The sequence below is a fragment of the Pseudophryne corroboree genome, chromosome 4 (genome assembly GCF_028390025.1).
Source record: "Pseudophryne corroboree isolate aPseCor3 chromosome 4, aPseCor3.hap2, whole genome shotgun sequence".
Lineage (NCBI taxonomy): Eukaryota > Metazoa > Chordata > Amphibia > Anura > Myobatrachidae > Pseudophryne > Pseudophryne corroboree.
The window spans coordinates 799,418,085-799,439,218 of NC_086447.1; the positions used below are offsets into that span (position 1 = coordinate 799,418,085).

Below are 21,134 nucleotides of genomic sequence, written 5' to 3' on the forward strand. Positions count from 1 at the left end.
GCAGGGCTGCACAAGCGATCGCAGCCTTGTTATGCAAAAATACACTTCCCCATAGGCGGCGTCTAGTTGATCGCACGGGCTGCAAAAAGTTGCAGCGTGCGATCAACTCGGAATGACCCCCAATGTCATCATTAAGAACAATCTACAGCATAAAGAACAAGGAGTCCTGGAAATGATAATATGGCCCCCACAGAGCCCTGATCTCAACATCATCCAATCTGTCTGGGATTACATGAAGAGACAGAAGGATTTGAGCAAGTCTACATCCACAGAAGATCCCTGCCAAGTTCCTTCAAAAACTGTGTGTAAGTGTACCTAGAATAGTTGACGCTGTTTTGAAGGTAAAGGCTGGTCACACAAAATATTGATTTGATTTAAATTTATCTTCTGTTCATTCACTTTGCATTTTGTTAATTTATAATAATAAACTATTAACACTTCTATTTTTTAAAGTATTACTTTACAAAAAAATGTCCATACCTGCCTAAAACATTTGCGCAGTATTGTAAATATAATACAAAGTGTGATAAAAGCACTGGTAAAGTGATAGATATGTTTGTTGCAGGTTTTTGACCTATGTGATTTAAACCCCTAGAAAATGTCTGTTCTGCTAAACAGACTTATTAGAGTTGGTGCTTTTACTAAAAGCCGTATAAGGGGTCCTGGAGGTACGGGTGTGAGGGAAAAGGGAGGGCTCCACTCATAGAGCCCACTTCGAGTTTTTAGGCTTCAGCCTGAGAGCAGGATAATTAGTGCCTACACCTGTAAGAGGCTGATATTAGATGGCTCAGGGCTTGGCTCAGGGTCTCACTACTTGGTGAAACAGGCAGCAGGCCTGTTATGAAACACTGATTTACTGACTAAGTACTATGCATATGCCTGTGTTTGTGGTAGGGGCTACCACTCAGAGAGGGAATCTGTTATGTTCAGATAGTGCCCAGACGGACTTAAATGTATTTCTCTAACGTCCTTGAGGATGCTGGGACTCCGTAAGGACCATGGGGAATAGACGGGCTCCGCAGGAGATAGGGCACTTTAAGAAAGCTTTGGACTCTGGGTGTGCACTGGCTCCTCCCTCTATGCCCCTCCACCAGACCTCAGTTTTACACTGTGCCCAGAGCAAGATGGGTGCACTGCAGAGAGCTCTCCAGAGTTCTCTGCCTAGAAGCATTTTTTTTTCTACCTTTTACTACTTTTTCACAGGGAGCACTGCTGGCAACAGGCTCCCTGCATCGAGGGACTGAGGAGAGAGGAGCAGACCTTCTTGTCAAAGATAGGCTCTGCTTCCTCGGCTACTGGACACCATTAGCTCCAGAGGGGGTGAACGCAGGTTCTTACTGGGCGTCCACCCCCGGAGCCGCGCCGCTGTTCTCCTCACAGAGCTAGAAGTACAGAAGACAGAAGTCGTCAGGCGGCAGAAGCCTTCAGCTTCACTGAGGTAACGCACAGCACTGCAGCTGTGCGTCATTGCTCCCATACACCTCCCATACTCCGGTCACTGTAAGGGTGCAGGGCGCAGGGGGGGGGGCGCCCTGGGCAGCAATATAAACCTCTGCATGGCAAAAAGACTATATACATGTACAGGTGGGCTCTGTACATGTATATAAAAGAGCCCCCGACATATTTTACTAAGTTTGAGCGGGACAGAAGCCCGCCGCCGAGGGGGCGGGGCTTCTCCCTCAGCACTCACCAGCGCCATTTTCTCTCCACAGCACTGCTGAGGGGAAGCTCCCTGGACTCTCCCCTGATTACACACGGTGAAAGGGTGCTTAAAAGAGAGGGGGGGGGCACATCATTGGCGGTTTACATATTATACAGCGCGGCTGGGGAAAAACATTTTGTGTTGGTCTCCAGGGTTATTGCGCTGGGGTGTGTGCTGGCATACTCTCTCTATGTCTCTCCGAAGGGCCTTGACAGGGATACTGTCTTCAGGAAAGGGGTTCCGTGTGTGTGTGTGTGTGTGTGTGTGTGTGTGTGTGTGTGTGTGTGTGTGTGTGTGTGTGTGTGTGTGTGTGTGAAGTGTGTCGGTATGCGTGTCGACATGTTTGACGAGGAAGGCTCGCTTAATGTGGAGGGGGAGTGCTTGAATGTCAGGTCGCCGTCGGCAACGCCGACACAGGAATGGGTGGATATGCTGAATGTCTTGAATGCAAATGCCAATCTTTTGCATAAAAGATTAGACAAGGCAGAGGCTAGGGATCAGTCAGGTAGCCAGTCCATGCCTGTCCCTGGGGTGCCAGGTCCTTCGGGGTCTCAGAAGCGCACCATATCCCAGATCGATGACACAGATACTGACTCTAGTGTCGACTATGAAGATGCAAAATTACAGCCGAAGGTGGCTAAGGGTATACGGTACATGATTATTGCCATTAAAGAGGTTTTGCATATTACTGAGGAACCCCCTGTCCCTGACACGAGGGTACATTTGTATAAAGGGAAAAAGCCTGAAGTCACTTTTCCATCCTCATTTGAATTAAGTGACTTGTGCGAAAAGGCTTGGGAATCTCCGGATAGTAGGAGACCACAAGTTCCCAAAAGGATTCTCATGGCGTATCCTTTTCCACAAACTGATAGGATACGCTGGGAATCTTCGCCAAAAGTTGACAAGGCGCTGACACGTTTGTCCAAAAAGGTGGCACTGCCTTCTCAGGATACGGCTTCCCTCAAGGAACCTGCTGATCGCAGGCAGGAAATTACCTTAAAGCACATTTACAATCATTCCGGTACTATTGCTCGACCGGCTATGGCGTCGGCCTGGGTTTTGTAGTGCGGTTGTGGCATGGGCAGATTCCTTATCTACGGAAATTGACACCTTAGATAGGGACGCCATTCAAATGACCATAGAGCATATCAGAGATGCTGCCTTGTATATGAGGGATGCTCAGAGAGACATTTGTTTATTAAGCTCAGAATAAATGCTATGTCTATATCTGCTAGGCGGCTCTTGTGGACCCGACAGTGGACGGGAGATGCTGATTCAAAGCGGCATATGGAGTCCTTGCCTTACAAAGGGGTGGAGTTGTTTGGAGACGGCCTCTCGGATCTTGTCTCTACGGCTACGGCTGGTAAGTCAAATTTCTTACCTTATGTCCCCCCGTAACATACAAAAAAGGCACCTCATTATCAAATGCAGTCCTTTCGTTCCAATAAAAACAAGAAGGTACGTGGATCATCCTTTGTTGCCAGAGGGAAAGGCAGGGGAAAAAAGCTGCACACAGCTAGCTCCCAAGAGCAGAAGTCCTCCCCTGCGTCTGCAAAGTCCACCGCATGACGCTGGGGCTTTCCGAGGGGAGGCAGATCTGGTGGGGGCTCGTCTTCGGTTTTTCAGCCACGTCTGGGTTCACTCGCAGGTGGATCCCTGGGCATTAGAGATTGTTTCTCAGGGATACAGGCTGGAATTCGAAGACTTGCCTCCTCGCCGATTTTTCAAATCGGCTCTGCCGGCTTCCTCGTCAGAGAGGGAGCTAGTTTTGGCAGCAATCCAAAAATTGTATATTCAACAGGTGATTGTCACAGTTCCTCATCTCCAGCAAGGAGAGGGATATTACTCAACCCTGTTTGTGGTCCCGAAACCGGACGGTTCGGTCAGACCCATTTTAAACCTGAAATCTCTGAACCTGTACTTGAAGAGGTTCAAGTTCAAAATGGAATCACTCAGGGCGGTCATCGCCAGCCTGGAGGGGGGGGATTGGATGGTGTCCCTGGACATAAAGGATGCTTACCTTCATGTTCCGATATTCCCCCCGCATCAGGTGTTCCTGAGATTTGCAGTGCAGGACTGTCACTACCAATTTCAGACGTTGCCGTTTGGGCTTTCCACGGCCCCGAGATTTTTCACCAAGGTAATGGCGGAAATGATGGTGCTCCTGCGCAGGCAGGGGGTCACAATTATCCCATACTTGGACGATCTCCTCAAAGGCGAGATCTCGGGAGAGGTTGCTGGACAGCGTGTCTCTGTCCATGAAGATGTTGCAGATACACGGCTGGATTCTCAATATACCGAAGTCCCAGCTAGTCCCTACAACGCGTCTGACATTTTTGGGGCTGATTCTAGACACAGACCAGAAAAAGGTATTTCTTCCGATCGAAAAGGTTCAGGAACTCATAGCCATGGTCAGGAACCTATTAAAACCAAAAAAGGTTTCAGTAGTTCATTGCACGCGGGTCCTAGGGAAGAGGGTGGCTTCCTACGAGGCCATCCCTTTCGGCAGGTTCCATGCGAGGACTTTTCAATGGGACCTCTTGGACAAGTGGTCCGGGTCCCATTTACAAATGCATCAAAGGATCACCCTGTCTCCCAGGACCAGGGTATCTCTCCTGTGGTGGCTGAACAGTGCTCACCTACTAGAAGGTCGCAGGTTCGGCATTCAGGACTGGGTCCTGGTGACCACGGACGCAAGCCTCCGAGGCTGGGGAGCAGTGACACTGGGAAGAAATTTCCAAGGTCTCTGGTCAAGCCTAGAGTCTTGTCTCCACATCAACAGCCTGGAGTTGAGGGCCATATACAACACCCTGCGTCAAGCGGAGGAATTGCTTCGGAGAAAACCGGTTCTGATTCAGTCAGACAATGTGGCTCATATAAACCGCCAAGGCGGAACAAGGAGTAGAATGGCCATGGCAGAAGCGACCAGGATTCTACGCTGGGCGGAATGCCATGTAAGCGCGCTGTCAGCGGTGTTCATCCCAGGGGTGGACAACTGGGAGGCGGACTTCCTCAGCAGGCACGACCTGCATCCGGGAGAGTGGGGACTTCATCAAGAAGTCTTCGCACAGATCACGGATCGTTGGGGACTGCCTCAAATCGACATGATGGCATCCCGTCTCAACAAAAAGCTAAAGCGGTATTGCGCCAGGTCAAGGGACCCTCAGGCGGTAGCGGTAGACGCTCTGGTGACACCTTGGGTGTTCAGATCGGTCTATGTGTTTCCTCCTCTTCCTCTCATACCCAAGGTGTTGAGAATAATACGAAGAAGCAGGGTCAGAACAATACTCATTGTTCCGGATTGGCAACGGAGGACTTGGTATCCGGAGCTGCAAGAGTTGCTCGCAGGGGATCCGTGGCCTCTTCCTCTAAGGTAGGACCTGCTGCGGCAGGGGCCCTGTCTGTTCCAAGACTTACCACGGCTGCGTTTGACGGCATGGCGGTTGAACGCCGGATCCTAGCGGAAAAAGGGATTCCGGAGGAAGTCATTCCTACCCTGATCAAGGCTAGGAAAGAAGTGACGTTAAAACATTATCACCGTATATGGCGGAAATATGTTTCTTGGTGTGAGGCCAGAGCTGCTCCTACGGAGGAGTTCCATTTGGGCCGTCTACTTCACTTCCTTCAAACAGGAGTGACTTTGGGCCTAAAATTAGGGTCCATAAAGGTCCAGATTTCGGCCTTATCCATTTTCTTTCAAAGAGAATTGGCCTCTATTCCTGAAGTACAGACCTTTGTGAAGGGAGTGCTGCATATTCAGCCTCCCTTTGTGCCTCCGGTGGCGCCTTCGGATCTTAACGTGGTGTTACGTTTCCTCAAGTCACCTTGGTTTGAACCACTCAAAACTGTGGAGTTGAAATACCTCACGTGGAAAGTGGTCATGTTGTTGGCGTTAGCTTCGGCAAGACGTGTTTCCGAATTGGCGGCTTTATCACATAAAAGCCCATACTTGTTTTTTCACGTGGATAGGGCGGAGTTGAGGACTCGCCCTCACTTTCTGCCAAAAGTGGTCTCATCTTTTCATGTGAACCAACCTATTGTCGTGCCTGTGGCTACACGGGACTTGGAGGATTCCGAGTCCCTGGATGTAGTCAGGGCTTTGAAGATTTATGTGACCAGAACGGCTAGAATCAGGAAGACTGAAGCTTTGTTCGTTCTGTATGCGGCCAACAAGGTTGGCGCTCCTGCTTCAAAGCAGACTATTGTTTGCTGGATCTGTAACACGATTCAGCAGGCGCATTCTACGGCAGGATTGCCGTTACCGAAATCGGTTAAGGCCCACTCCCCTAGGAAAGTGGGCTCTTCTTGGGCAGCTGCCCGAGGGGTCTCGGCATTACAGTTGTGCCGAGCAGCTACTTGGTCGGGGACAAACACCTTTGCAAAGTTCTATAAGTTTGATACCCTGGCTGAGGAGGACCTCCTGTTTGCTCAATCGGTGCTGCAGAGTCATCCGCACTCTCCCGCCCGTTTGGGAGCTTTGGTATAATCCCCATGGTCCTTACGGAGTCCCAGCATCCTCAAGGACGTTAGAGAAAATAAGATTTTACTTACCGGTAAATCTATTTCTCGTAGTCCGTAGAGGATACTGGGCGCCCGTCCCATGTGCGGACTTCTTCTGCAAGACTTGTATATAGTTATTGCTTACATAAGGGTTATGTTATAGTTTTTCGGTGGAACCGTGGCTATGTTGTTGTTCATACTGTTAACTGGGTAAGTTTATCACAAGTTATACGGTGTGATTGGTGTGGCTGGTATGGATCTCGCCCTTAGATTTACAAAAATCCTTCCTGTAATGTCCATCTCCTCTGGGCACAGTTTCCCTAACTGAGGTCTGGAGGAGGGGCATAGAGGGAGGAACCAGTGCACACCCAGAGTCCAAAGCTTTCTTAAAGTGCCCTATCTCCTGCGTCTATTCCCCATGGTCCTTACGGAGTCCCAGCATCCTCTACGGACTACGAGAAATAGATTTACCGGTTAGTAAAATCTTATTTTTTATGTTTTGTTTTTGTACTGCACAATAAAACTAGCCACAGCTAGATTGCACGAAAAACCCTTGACTGGTGTGCTGTTTTCCTGGCTGCTGTGTTTTGTGAACATCCCAAAGCAGTCCTCATTGGTGGGAACAGTCTGTGGATACATAAAGCACTGTGCGCCCAAAACTGGCTTTCTTGGATGCAGAGGTATCAAAATGCAAAAATGTGATAAAGCATGCACAGAAGACCAGGTGGCAGCCCGACAGAACTGAGCCACAGAGGCTCTATGGCACACTACACAAACAGTTCTCATTGACCAAGTGGAATGAGCCAAAATTCTGGAAGGCACAGCCTGACCCCAGGCAATGTAAGCCTGATAAATAACTCTATGGTACACCAAGATAGTATTTATTTTTTTAACAGTTTCTAATACAGTGCTGCAGACTCTGTTGCACTTTACAATTGGAAACAGTGATAAAAATAAAACAATTGGAAACAACAGTGATAAAACAAACCTGGGTAATAACAGACAGTCAGGGTGTGTACACACGGTGAGATAAATCTGTAAGATTTTGACTATATAGTCAAAATCTTATGAAAAGTTAGTGCATATCTCATGGTGCTAGGCAGCTTGCGATACAGATTCGATCCCGATGCGCGCTCCTGTGGGGTCGGTATCGTAAGGCTAGATAGACTGTGCAGGCAAGTCAATCTTGACTATCTAGTGTACTATCTAGTATAAAGTATAGTCAAAATTGGCACTTAGTCAAAATCGTACATAGACAAATTCTCAAGCACAGATAGTCAAAATCTGTCCTATCTGTGCTATCTGGGCTCTGGGGGTTTCAAGGGAAATCGCATAGTCAAAATCGAACGTAGCAGGGATCTCACAGTGTGTACACACCCGAGAGGTAGAAAGGCCCTGCTCACAAGCTTACAATCTATAGGGAAGTACGCATTGATACACAAGGATAGATGTTATGGTGATGGTGAGCTATATGATAGGGTCACACAGCAATGTTGGCCTGGGGTTAAGAGGATGGGAAAGTGAAGAAAGAGAAAAATATGTGAGCATATGTGTGGATTCTACAGTGGGGATTTAATTGGATAGGAAAGATTATAAAGGTTTCATGGGCGGTTCTGGAATTTGCCTGAAGAGGTGAGTTTTCATGTAACGCTTTAAGGTTTGACGATTACAGTCTTATTGTGTGTGGGAGGGCATTTCACAGAGTGGATGCAGCCCAAAGAAAGTCCTGCAATCGTGAATGGGAGCGAATAATGAGTGTGGATAATAGAGGTAGATCTTGTGAAGAGTGAAGAGGTCTGGTTGGGAGATATTTTGAGATAAGCGAAGTGATGTATGTTGGTGTAGTTTGGTTAATAGCCTTGTGTGTGAGTAAAAGTATTTTACATTGAATACGGTAGAATACAGGTAACTAATGGAGGGACTGACAGAGTGGATCCACAGACGATGAACGTCTAGTGAGGAAGATTAGCCTCGCAGCTGCATTCAGAATGGATTGTAATAGTGAGCGTCTCTTTTGTTAAGACTAGTAAGAAGTCTATTGCAATAATCAATGCGGGAGATAATGAGATAAAATGGAGATATAATGGATATGTTTTTTAGATGCATGTAGCAAGATTTAGAGAGAGATTGCATGTGGGGAACAAAGGACAGTTCAGAGTTGAGGATGACACATAGGCAGTGAGCTTGTGGGGTAGAATTGATTGTCAAGTTCTCAGCAGTGATATAGATATCAGGTTGGTAACTCCTACTGGTCAGTGTAAATACAAGTTGAGTATCCCATATACAAATATTCCAAAAAACTGAATTTTTTGAGTGAGACTGAAATAGTAAAACCTTTGTTTTCTGATAGCTCAATGTACACAAACTTTGTTTAATACAAAAAAAAATATTTAAAATATTGTATTAAATGACCTTCAGGCTGTATGTATAAGGTGTATATGAAACATAAATGCATTCTGTGCTTAGACTTGGGTCCCATCACCATGATATCTTATTATGGTATGCAATTATTCCAAAATATGGAAAAATCCAAAATACTTCTGATCCCAAGCATTTTGGATACGGGATACTCATCCTGTATAATTAATTCTGTTTTGGGAATATTAAGTTAGAGGTGGCAAGATAACATCCCAGAGGAAACATCAGAAAGTAATTCAGTGACACGGACCAATACAGATGGTGACAAATCTGTGGAGGATAGTTAAGTATCATTCGCGTACAGATGATACTGAAATCCGAAAGAGCTGAATAGTTTGCCAAGAGATGTGGTATATATTGAGAATAGCAGAGGACCTAAGACTGAGCCTTGCGGTATTCCAACTGATAGAGCTAGCGAAGAGGAGGTGGATTCAAAGAAGCGGACACTGAGAGAGCTATTAAATAGGCAGGATGAGAGCAAAGAAAGGGCTGTGTCCTGAACACCTAGGGACTGCAGTGTTTATATGAGAAGAGAGTGGTCAACACAAAACAAAGCATCAGAGAAATCTAGAACAATAAGAAGTGAGTAGTGGCCTTTGGACTTTGCAGTGATCAGATTATTCACTACTTTAGTTACTGCTGTCTCTGTGGAGCATTTGTAAAGAAAGCCTGATTAAAGTGGGTCCAATAAGTTGTGTAAGTTAAGAAAGTGTGCGAGGCGAGTTTAGGCAAGTCTGTCAAGTAGCTTGGAGAGGCATGGGAGCTGAGGGTGGGACGGTAGTTTGAGAGTGTTTGGGTCTGAATCGTGTTTTTTCTGAATGGGAATAATCACTGCATGCTTGAACAGTGAAGGAAAGACACCAGTAAAAAGAGAGAGATAGAGAGAGATTACAGATTTTAGCTAAGGTTGGGATGAGCACAGGAGACAGAGCTTTACTTATTTGTGATGGTATAGGATCAAGAGGTTTATCCACGCCACCATGGCATTGTCTGACTGGACCTTCACCGGATGCCCCGCAATCAAGGTGTTCAAGATTTCCCCCAACTTCCAGGACATAAATGGGCAGTAATGCCTTCAGTTGGGTCCAACGTCCTTGAAAAAGATTTGGTGAAAGACAGCATCCCCACCCGCTTCCTGGCATCTGTAGTCACCAATGTCCAAACCCATAATGAGATGGGGTGATTGGAGTTTAGCAACCGGAAGAGTGATAGTCATGACTGAGGGGACAGTCAAAACATTCTGGACAGGTGAACAGGAGAGCCATTCCACTTGGATAGCATGTCCAGTTTGAGCTCCCGAGTATTGAACCTGCCAAAGTGGATCCCTTCAAAGGATGAGACCATCTTCCCCAAGAGGGAGACAATCTTCCCCAAGAGGTGCATATACAAATGAATAGACATCATTCTCTTCTTGTGAACTAACTACACTAACAATTGAAAGACTGTCCAGCAGCAGAAAAACCCTTTGCAATCTGGAGCATGTCCAGTTCCTATACGAGTCGAAAATCATACCCAGGAATAGCAACCTCTGTGATAAAGTGAGAGTGGAGTTTGGGAAGTTGACAATTCATCCATGAGTCACACGAGTATGGTGTAACAGGAGAACATGAGGGTGAATGATGTCTGCTGATGAAGACTGTCTAGATAGTGAATGATTGTACGGTTCGCAGATAGGGATGTGAAGATAAACATACCGAATGTCTAGTGATACCAGAAATTCCCCTTTTTCCATGCTTGCTATCACGGAGTAAATAGACTCCATCTTGAATTTGTGGAATTGGAGCTGGTGATTCAGGGATTTGAGATTGAGGATGGGTTGTACCAACCTCTCTGATTTTAACACGACAAACAGGTTTAAATAAAACCCATGGGATCTCTGCTCCTGGGGAACAGGGGCTACTACTCTTGTGGCAAGAAGTTTTGCACCTCCTACTCCAAGACCACCTGCTTCTGGGGAGAGGCCGGAAAGCCATGGGTGAATTCGAACTTGTATTCTACTGAAAGGATACTTCTCACCCAGGTGTTAGAACAAGTGTGATGTTATGAAACCAGAGAAGCTGTGCTCCCACCACTGATCACCCTTGTGGAGGATGACTGGCCCCTTGACCCTCAAAACATGTTTTAAAGAGGTGCGAAAGAAACAAAAGGATGGTCCAGAGGAACACAGAGGGTCTAGATGAGGGTGCAGAAGAAGATAAAAAGCTCTTTCCTCCTGTAGCCACAGCTTTAATCTTGTCCAAATCAGGCCGTACAAATTTCTCCAGAAAAGGGAAAGCTTCTAGAGAACGTTTAGAAATTGAGTCAGCCTGCCAAGTATGAGGCCAGAGAGCCTGATGAGCTGCAATAGCAACTGAAGATACACTAGAGCAGACCAAGCCAGCATCAATGGCCGCCTCGCCTAGATAATTATTGGACTCTCCAATACAGGCCTAGTCATCCTGTGTCTTTCCAACTGTTGTGAAACTACACAACCCAGCATGCCCTCCACAGTTTTAGAATTCCCTAATAGCAAAACTGTTGCAGGGCATGCTGGGAATTCTAGATTCACAACAGCTGGAGAGCCACCGGTTGGCCAGTCCTTCCCTAATGTGTTCTACCAGCAGAAGAATATCAGCCCTATGGGCACCTGAATGCAACTCTTTGGACAACATGTCGGACCATTTTGTAATTGCCTTATTGACACAGACTGAGACTAGCATGGGTTGCAGGGCGACACCCGCAGCCATATAAATATACTTAGGAGTATTATCCAGCTTCCAGTCAGAACCATCCTTGAAATTCATAACACCAGGGACAGGTATAGTGGTCTTTTTGGATAGTCCCGAGATAGAAGGATCAACCACAGGAGTAGACTCCCACTTAGCCCTATCTGCTGCAGGAAGTGGATATGCTGGAAATCTGGAAGCTGCAATCCGGATACACCAACACTGAGGACAATAAATCTTCTGAGAAAAGCGCTCCATACATTTATAGTCCCTGTGAAGAACCTTCCAAATCTGATTCATCCTATCAAAAGGATCCGACATCTCAGTATTTAATGAGCGGCCAAATCCTTTTTTTTTAAGTCGGATTGACATTGTCAGAACCGGGGCCAAAACCTGTCAGATCTGGCAGCAGAATCCGACAAAACACGTGGATCCGCGGCTAATCCGCCGATCCACGTGTTTTCCAACAAGTCGGAATTCCCAACTTGTCTGAAAAAAAGCAGCCCCACTGAATAGGTCGGAACCCCTTCCGACTTAAAACAGACGCAGTTTCCGACAAGCATTGAATACCCCCCTATAAGTCGCCCCAGATTGTCTGGGTGAAGGGGCAGTCTCAGTAAGAAGGAAGAGACCTGCACCAGCCCTTAAACTGAATGCTCTAACCCTGAGCCCAGGGAGGTTTGGCAAGCAGTGAAGACTGGACCATGATGGGTTTGATACCGGGACTGTAGCAGGAGGGTGTATCACACTAGGCCTGCAAGTGGAAGGACAGTACTGACATAGCCCACGCCAATGTCACCACCCAAGCTGGCATATCCTATGCCTTGGAAAGGCTCGCAGAAGCCACGTCAAAGGTATCTGTAGCAGCGCAGGATTCACAGACCGCACTCCAGTCAGAATGTGCATAAGAAAACGTTGTCTCACATTTGGAGAAAGCAAAATGTTTCTTTAGTAGTTCAGCGTTTAGAACAGGGGTGGGGAACCTCCGGCCTGCGGGCCGTATACGGCCCGCGAAGCCGCTTGGTCCGGCCCACCAGCTTGTGTCAGTGAGACACGCTGCCGCTCAGTCCGGCGGCAGCGTGTCTCAGCTGTCAGGACAGGGAGGAGAGCACGGCTGTCGGGTGGGAGCGGCGGCGTGTAGTACTTCAAACCAGCCGCCGGTCCGTGAGCCAATCAGAGCTCGCGGACCGGCAGCCAATCAGGAGCCGCGGCTGCCGGTCAGCGAGCTCTGATTGGCTCTCGAACCGGCGGCTGGTTTCAAGTCCTACATGCCACCGCCGCCCAACACAGCCGCGCTCTCCTCCGTGTCCCGCCGAAAGGAGCAAGGCAAGCAGCACGGAGGGGAGGGGAGGGGGCATCTGTATACCTGGCACTGTGGGGACATCTGTATACCTGGCACTGTGGGGACATCTGTATACCTGGCACTGTGGGGACATCTGTATACCTGGCACTGTGGGGGCATCTGTATACCTGGCACTGTGGGGACATCTGTATACCTGGCACTGTGGGGACATCTGTATACCTGGCACTTTGGGGACATCTGTATACCTGGCACTGTGGGGGCATCTGTATACCTGGCACTGTGGGGACATCTGTATACCTGGCACTGTGGGGACATCTGTATACCTGGCACTGTGAGGGGCATCTGTATACCTGGCACTGTGAGGGGCATTTGTATACCTGGCACTGTGAGGGGCATTTGTATACCTAGCACTGTGAGTGGCATTTGTATACCTGGCACTGTGGGGGCATCTGTATACCTGGCACTGTGGGGGCATCTGTATACCTGGCACTGTGGGGACATCTGTATACCTGGCACTGTGGGGGCATCTGTATACCTGGCACTGTGAGGGGCATTTGTATACCTGGCACTGTGGGGGTGATTGTGGATCTGGCACCGCACTATTGGGGGCATATGTGTATCACGTCCCATTTTAACTGGCCACACCCAGTACGGCGCGCACACACAGTACCTCTAATGGGCATACCTACTGGGGGGCAGGGTAATTTTTTAAGTTGAGAATTTTTGTATGGCCCCCGAAGGATTTTATAAATATCCAAATGGCCCCCGGTAGAAAAAAGGTTCCCCACCCCTGGTTTAGAATAAGAATAGAATAAGGATAGAGAGAGTGCGCTGATAAATTACAAACAATTCTGTGCAATTTATATCTATAAGATATACTTTAGTGCAATACAAAGAGACAATGCACACCAGCAGCTCAATATAGACACACAGGCACAGCCAGATTATAGTATTACTTACTGTAGCACAGTGGCTATTCTGGCTGAATTATTATCTATTACACAAAGGGGGCGACCCGGCACCGGTCTAAAAATAGTTTTTGATTACAGAAAAAACAAATTTGGACAATTTTCAAGTAAAATCTTTAATATAATGTCCAGTTTGGGGGTGCGCCCAGAGCCAGTGACATATGCATAAACAAAAGGGAGAAAGAAGAAGGCTCTTGTGTGGGCGCACTAATGAGTGCGCCCACACAAGAGCCTTCTTCTTTCTCCCTTTTGTTTATGAATTATTATCTAACCAGTGGAATACATGTACAAAATCCACAATCACACTACTGCAGCCACTCAGGAATATTAATAATAATAACAAGCTGATGTGCCCGGTTTCAACTGGGCAAAAGTTTGCTAGGTGGAACATTTTACCCCTTTTCACCCCGTTAGAAGTCAAATGTTAAAAAAAATCCCTGCTTAGTGGGTGGCTGCAAATAACCGTCAAAGTTTCCAGGTCACCCAGCAGGTGCACGGGGAGAGTTCACCAACTGTCACATTTTCCAGATCACAATGGTGAGCATTGTAAATGGCAGGTTGCCATATTAACACATAACTCCGAAACAAAGCGACCAATTACAACACCAACATTTTTCTGCAAATAAAGACCTTCAGTTTGGTATATGATGTGCCCTGCTCAGACAAAGGCATCATAGAAATATGTCACTCATAAAAGTCGGTCTTCTGATATTAATATATAGATGATGATGATGATGATGATGATAATAATAATATTCACAGTAACCCACTACCCTAATACAGTATAGTGGAGAAAAAGACAAATCTGAGCCAGTGTATGATGCTGCAGGACTACTCCAGAGAGATGGTTGCTGTTCTAAAAGACCCAGAAACTTCAGGAAACAGTTGGCAATTGTGAAATGGCGGATGCCTTCGGAGATAGTGCAGAACAAATGTAAAACCGCAGCTTTTAAAAAGGCACACCGTTAAAACAAAGCCTACTTATATGCAAACCCAAGCCTCTGGTGCATGGTGGAGCTGTAGCATTCAATGACGCTGCGCTCAGGAAGCCTGGATACAGCCCTGTGGCAGGTGTAGCAGGTCCACCCAGAAGCAGTCACACGTAGCAGGCAGACTACGATAGCGGAAAGTCTGCTACCGGAACAAAAATAAAATAAAGTAATAATAAAGCCTGAATAAAAACACAGCCCAGCACCGCAAGCAAGGTATAGAGGGGGAAGAGCCAAAGTTCATATCTCTGAAGTACCAGTTTCCACACACCACTGTCTATACCCCAGTGTCATCCAGTGTCCCCTATTGGAAGAAGGAGAAAAACCTGAGACTGCTGCACCATAACACTTCATACACAGATGCAGTCATATCAAACTAATCAGTACAGTCTCATGAAGCGATTTGGCCGTATCAGACTGTAATTATGACACACATTATAGCAAAAAAAGACACTTAGCCCAAGCTGACTCGCATGGACCCTGGCTAGCAGAGAAGAATTGTTTGGCGTGAATGCTGCAATAGCGTATGAGGACACATCTATACGTGACAAACAACAATAAGCAAAGAACAAATATTTGCTAATTTTGTATTTGCCAATATTCTGCAAATTTTGTTGCAAATTTTCTGCTACTCTTTTGGAAGTTTTTTTATTCCCGTTTGCTAATTTTCTGCTAATTTGTGCAAATTTTTGCAATTAAATGCGCTACTGTATGTTAACTATAGGTCAGAGGTAGCGGCTGCGCCCATCTGAATATGTGTATTGCTTTTGCAAAAATACGCTGCAAATGAGTCATTATAATGAAAGTGTGTAGTGCTAAGGGGAAGCAGTTAGCATCCCTGCAGTTGCGTGACCGACGCAGAAACCCTGACACCAATCGGAATACCAGTGCTGGAACACCCACTGCCGATATCCCAAAGGCAAGTATCGGGGTCACTGTTAGGGTTAGGGCCACCACCCCAGAATTTAGCCCTATCTGCCACCCCAGGCGGGTTAGGTTAGGTGACAGGGGGATGCCAGTGTTGGTCATGAAACCGCCGGCATCCCGACAGCTGGGCTCACATATCCAACCTGTGCAGAGAACAAGGCTAAGTAAAGACAAATCTGTACGCAGATAGCCATGACTTAAATAATAAGAATTTACTCACCGGTAATTCTATTTCTCGTAGTCCGTAGTGGATGCTGGGGACTCCGTAAGGACCATGGGGAATAGACGGGCTCCGCAGGAGACTGGGCACTCTAAAGAAAGATTCAGTACTATCTGGTGTGCACTGGCTCCTCCCTCTATGCCCCTCCTCCAGACCTCAGTTAAGGAAACTGTGCCCGGAAGAGCTGACATTACAAGGAAAGGATTTTGGAATCCAGGGTAAGACTCATACCAGCCACACCAATCACACTGTACAACTTGTGATAAACTTACCCAGTTAACAGTATGAACAACAACTGAGCATCACTCAACCGATGCTACATAACCATAACCCTTTGTTAAGCAATAACTATATACACGTATTGCAGAAAGTCCGCACTTGGGACGGGCGCCCAGCATCCACTACGGACTACGAGAAATAGAATTACCGGTGAGTAAATTCTTATTTTCTCTAACGTCCTAGTGGATGCTGGGGACTCCGTAAGGACCATGGGTATTATACCAAAGCTCCCAAACGGGCGGGAGAGTGCGGATGACTCTGCAGCACCGAATGGGCAAACACAAGGTCCTCCTCAGCCAGGGTATCAAACCTGTAGAACTTTGCAAATGTGTTTGAACCCGACCAAGTAGCAGCTCGGCAAAGCTGTAATGCCGAGACCCCTCGGGCAGCCGCCCAAGAAGAGCCCACTTTCCTTGTGGAATGGGCTTTCAATGAATTTGGCTGCGGCAATCCCGCCGCAGAATGAGCCTGCTGAATCGTGTTACAGATCCAGCGAGCAATAGTTTGCTTTGAAGCAGGAGCACCCAGCTTGTTGGATGCATACAGGATAAACAGCGAGTCAGTCTTCCTGACTCCAGCCGTTCTGGTTACATAAATCTTCAAAGCCCGGACTACGTCCAGCAACTTGGAGTCCTCCAAGTCACGAGTAGCCGCAGGCACCACAATAGGTTGGTTCAAATGAAAAGATGACACCACCTTTGGCAGCAACTGCGGACGAGTCCGCAATTCTGCCCTGTCCATATGGAAAACCAGATAGGGGCTTTTACATGACAAAGCCGCCAATTCTGACACACGCCTAGCTGAAGCTAAAGCCAACAGCATGACCACTTTCCACGTGAGATACTTTAGTTCCACGGTCTTAAGCGGCTCAAACCAGTGGGATTTCAGGAAATCCAACACCACGTTAAGATCCCAAGGTGCCACTGGTGGCACAAAAGGGGGCTGAATATGCAGCACTCCCTTAACAAACGTCTGAACCTCAGGCAGTGAAGCCAGTTCTTTTTGAAAGAAGATGGATAGGGCCGAAATCTGGACCTTTATGGACCCTAATTTTAGACCCATAGTCACACCTGACTGTAGGAAGTGCAGGAATCGACCCAGCTGAAATTCCTCTGTAGGGGCCTTCCTGGCCTCACACCAAGCAACATATTTTAGCCATATACGGTGATAATGCTTTGCTGTCACGTCCTTCCTAGCCTTTATCAGCGTAGGAATAACTTCATCCGGAATGCCCTTTTCTGCTAGGATTCGGCGTTCAACCGCCATGCCGTCAAACGCAGCCGCGGTAAGTCTTGGAACAGACAGGGCCCCTGTTGCAACAGGTCCTGTCTGAGAGGCAGAGGCCATGGTTCCTCTGTGAGCATTTCTTGCAGTTCCGGGTACCAAGTCCTTCTTGGCCAGTCCGGAACAATGAGTATTGTTTTCACTCTTCTTTTCCTTACGATTCTCAGTACCTTGGGTATGAGAGGAAGAGGAGGAAACACATAGACCGACTGGAACACCCACGGTGTTACCAGTGCGTCCACAGCTATCGCCTGAGGGTCCCTTGACCTGGCGCAATACCTTTTTAGCTTTTTGTTGAGGCGGGACGCCATCATGTCCACCTGTGGCAGTTCCCACCGACTTGCAATCTGCGTGAAGACTTCTTGATGAAGTCCCCACTCTCCCGGGTGGAGGTCGTGCCTGCTGAGGAAGTCTGCTTCCCAGTTGTCCACTCCCGGAATGAACACTGCTGACAGTGCTTGCACGTGATTCTCCGCCCAACGAAGAATCCTGGTGGCTTCCGCCATCGCCACTCTGCTTCTTGTGCCTCCCTGGCGGTTTACATGAGCCACTGCGGTGATGTTGTCTGACTGAATCAGCACCGGTTGGTTGCGAAGCAGAGGCTCCGCTTGACTCAGGGCGTTGTATATGGCCCTTAGTTCCAGGATATTTATGTGCAGACAAGCCTCCTGACTTGACCACAACCCTTGGAAGTTTCTTCCCTGAGTGACTGCCCCCCATCCTCGGAGGCTCGCATCCGTGGTCACCAGGACCCAGTCCTGTATGCCGAACCTGCGGCCCTCGAGAAGGTGAGCACTCTGCAGCCACCACAGAAGAGACACCCTGGCCCTGGGGGACAGGGTGATCAGCCGATGCATCTGAAGATGCGATCCGGACCACTTGTCCAACAGATCCCACTGAAAGATCCTCGCATGGAACCTGCCGAAGGGAATGGCTTCGTATGATGCCACCATCTTTCCCAGGACTCGCGTGCAGTGATGCACCGACACCTGTTTCGGTTTTAAGAGGTCTCTGACTAGAGTCACGAGCTCCTGAGCCTTCTCCGCCGGGAGAAACACCTTCTTCTGGTCTGTGTCCAGAATCATGCCCAGAAAGGGCAGATGCGTCGTAGGAATCAGCTGCGATTTTGGGATATTCAGAATCCAGCCGTGCTGTTGCAACACTTCCTGAGAGTGTGCTACGCTGATCAGCAACTGCTCTCTGGACCTCGCCTTTATGAGGAGATCGTCCAAGTATGGGATAATTGTGATTCCTTGCTTTCTCAGGACCACCATCATTTCCGCCATTACCTTGGTAAATATTCTCGGTGCCGTGGAGAGCCCAAACGGCAACGTCTGGAATTGGTAATGACAGTCCTGTACCACAAATCTGAGGTACTCCTGATGAGGTGGATAAATGGGGACATGCAAGTAAGCATCCTTGATGTCCAGAGACACCATAAAATCCCCCTCTTCCAGGCTTGCAATGACCGCTCTGAGCGATTCCATTTTGAACTTGAATATTTTCAGATAAATGTTCAGGGATTTTAAATTCAACATGGGTCTGACCGAACCGTCCGGTTTCGGTACTACAAACATAGTGGAATAGTAACCCCTTCCCTGTTGAAGGAGAGGAACCTTTACAACCACCTGCTGGAGGTATAACTTGTGAATTGCTGCCAGCACTACCTCCCTTTCCATGGGGGAAGCTGGCAAGGCCGATTTTAGGTAACGGTGAGGGGGCGTCACCTCGAATTCCAGTTTGTATCCCTGAGACACAACTTGTATAGCCCAAGGATCCACCCGTGAGCGAACCCACTGGTGGCTGAAATGTCGGAGACGCGCCCCCACGGCTCCTGGCTCCGCCTGTGGAGCCCCAGCGTCATGCGGTGGATTTAGTGGAAGCCGGGGAGGACTTTTGTTCCTGGGAACTAGCTGCGTGGTGCAGCCTCTTTCCTCTACCCCTGCCTCTAGCAAGAAAGGATGCACCTCTGACTTTCTTGCTCTTTTGCGAACGAAAGGACTGCATTTGGTAATACGGTGCTTTCTTAGGCTGTGGCGGGACATAAGGCAAGAAATTTGACTTCCCAGCCGTAGCTGTGGAAACTAGGTCTGAGAGACCGTCCCCTACCAGAATGTGTGTAAACAGACTTCAGGATATCTTCCTGCTTTCTATCCGCAGGATCCTTTAGGGCGGCCGTATCCTGAGACGGCAGGGCCACCTTCTTAGATAAGCGTGTCAACGCCTTGTCTACCCTGGGGGAGGATTCCCAGCGTAACCTGTCCGTTGGCGGGAAAGGATACGCCATCAGCAATCTCTTGGAAATTACTACCTTCCTATCAGGGGAATCCCACGCTTTTTCACATAATTCATTCAATTCATGTGACGGGGGAAAAGCCACTTCTTGCTTTTTCTCCCCATACATATAAATCCTCTTGTCAGGGACAGGATTTTCCTCAGAAATGTGTAACACATCCTTCATTGCCACAATCATGTAGCGGATGGCTTTAGTCATTTTAGGCTGCAACTTTGCATCATCGTCATCGACACTGGAATCAGATTCCGTGTCGACGTCTGTGTCAATTAACTGGGATATTGGGCGCTTTTGAGACCCTGACGGCCTCTGCGCTGTGGGAGCAGGCATGGGTTGAGACCCCGACTGTCCCAAGGCTACAGCTTTATCCAATCTGTTATGTAAGGAGCTTACATTATCATTTAACACCTTCCACATATCCATCCAATCAGGTGTCGGCCCCGTCGGGGGCGACACCACATCTATTTGCACTTGTTCTGCCTCCACGTATCCTTCCTCATCAAACATGTCGACACAGGCGTACCGACACACCGCACACATACAGGGAACGCTCTGACTGAGGACAGGATCCCACAAAGGCTTTTGGGGAGACAGAGAGAGAGTATGCCAGCACACACCCCAGCGCTATATAACCCAGGGATTACACTGTACCTTAGTGTTTACCCAGTAGCTGCTGTTTATATATATATATATATATATATATATATATATATACGGTGTGAATGTTCGTGGTGACTGAGGCCACGGACCATAGACCCCCTCACCACAGAAGCAGGCGGCACTCCACGGATTTAGTAGTGAAAAAAAATTTTATGAAGCAAACTGCATGACAAGTCCAACGTTTCAACACCGCGATGGGTGTTTTTGTCAAGGACACATGGTGCACCATGGTTTGCACCATGTGTCCTTGACAAAAACACCCATCGCGGTGTTGAAACGTTGGACTTGTCATGCAGTTTGCTTCATAAAAAAATTTTTCACTACTAAATCCGTGGAGTGCCGCCTGCTTCTGTGGTGAGGGGGTCTATGGTCCGTGGCCTCAGTCACCACGAACATTCACACCGTGTATGCATCTGAGGAGGGCACCCCGGTCTGTATCCACGTTGTTCCTGAGTGCCAACTATTTCTACTATATATATATATATATATATATATATATATATCTCTGCGCCTAAATTTATGTGCCCCCCCTCTCTTTTTTACCCTCTATTGCACCTGTATACTGCAGGGGAGAGCTTGGGGAGCGTCCTTCCAGCGGAGCTGTAAAGAGAAAATGGCGCTGGTGTGCTGAGGAAGAAGGCCCCGCCCCCTCAGCGGCAAGCTTCTGTCCCGCTTCTCATGTGTAAAAATGGCGGGGGCTCGCACATATATACAGTGCCTGACTGTATATATGTATACTTTTGCCATCAGGTATCTTAATTGCTGCCCAGGGCGCCCCCCCCCTGCGCCCTGCACCCTACAGTGACCGGAGTGTGTGGGTGTGCTGCGGGAGCAATGGCGCACAGCTGCAGTGCTGTGCGCTACCTTAAGTGAAGACAGGAGTCTT

The 21,134-nt window shown here is 47.9% G+C and overlaps 1 protein-coding gene across 2 annotated transcripts in view; it reads right to left on the reverse strand.

Moving 5' to 3' along the window:
* SRBD1 (S1 RNA binding domain 1) overlaps positions 1–21,134 on the reverse strand; it is a 433,993-nt gene that overhangs the window by 289,820 nt on the left and 123,039 nt on the right. The gene's annotated exons all lie outside the window — the stretch shown is intronic.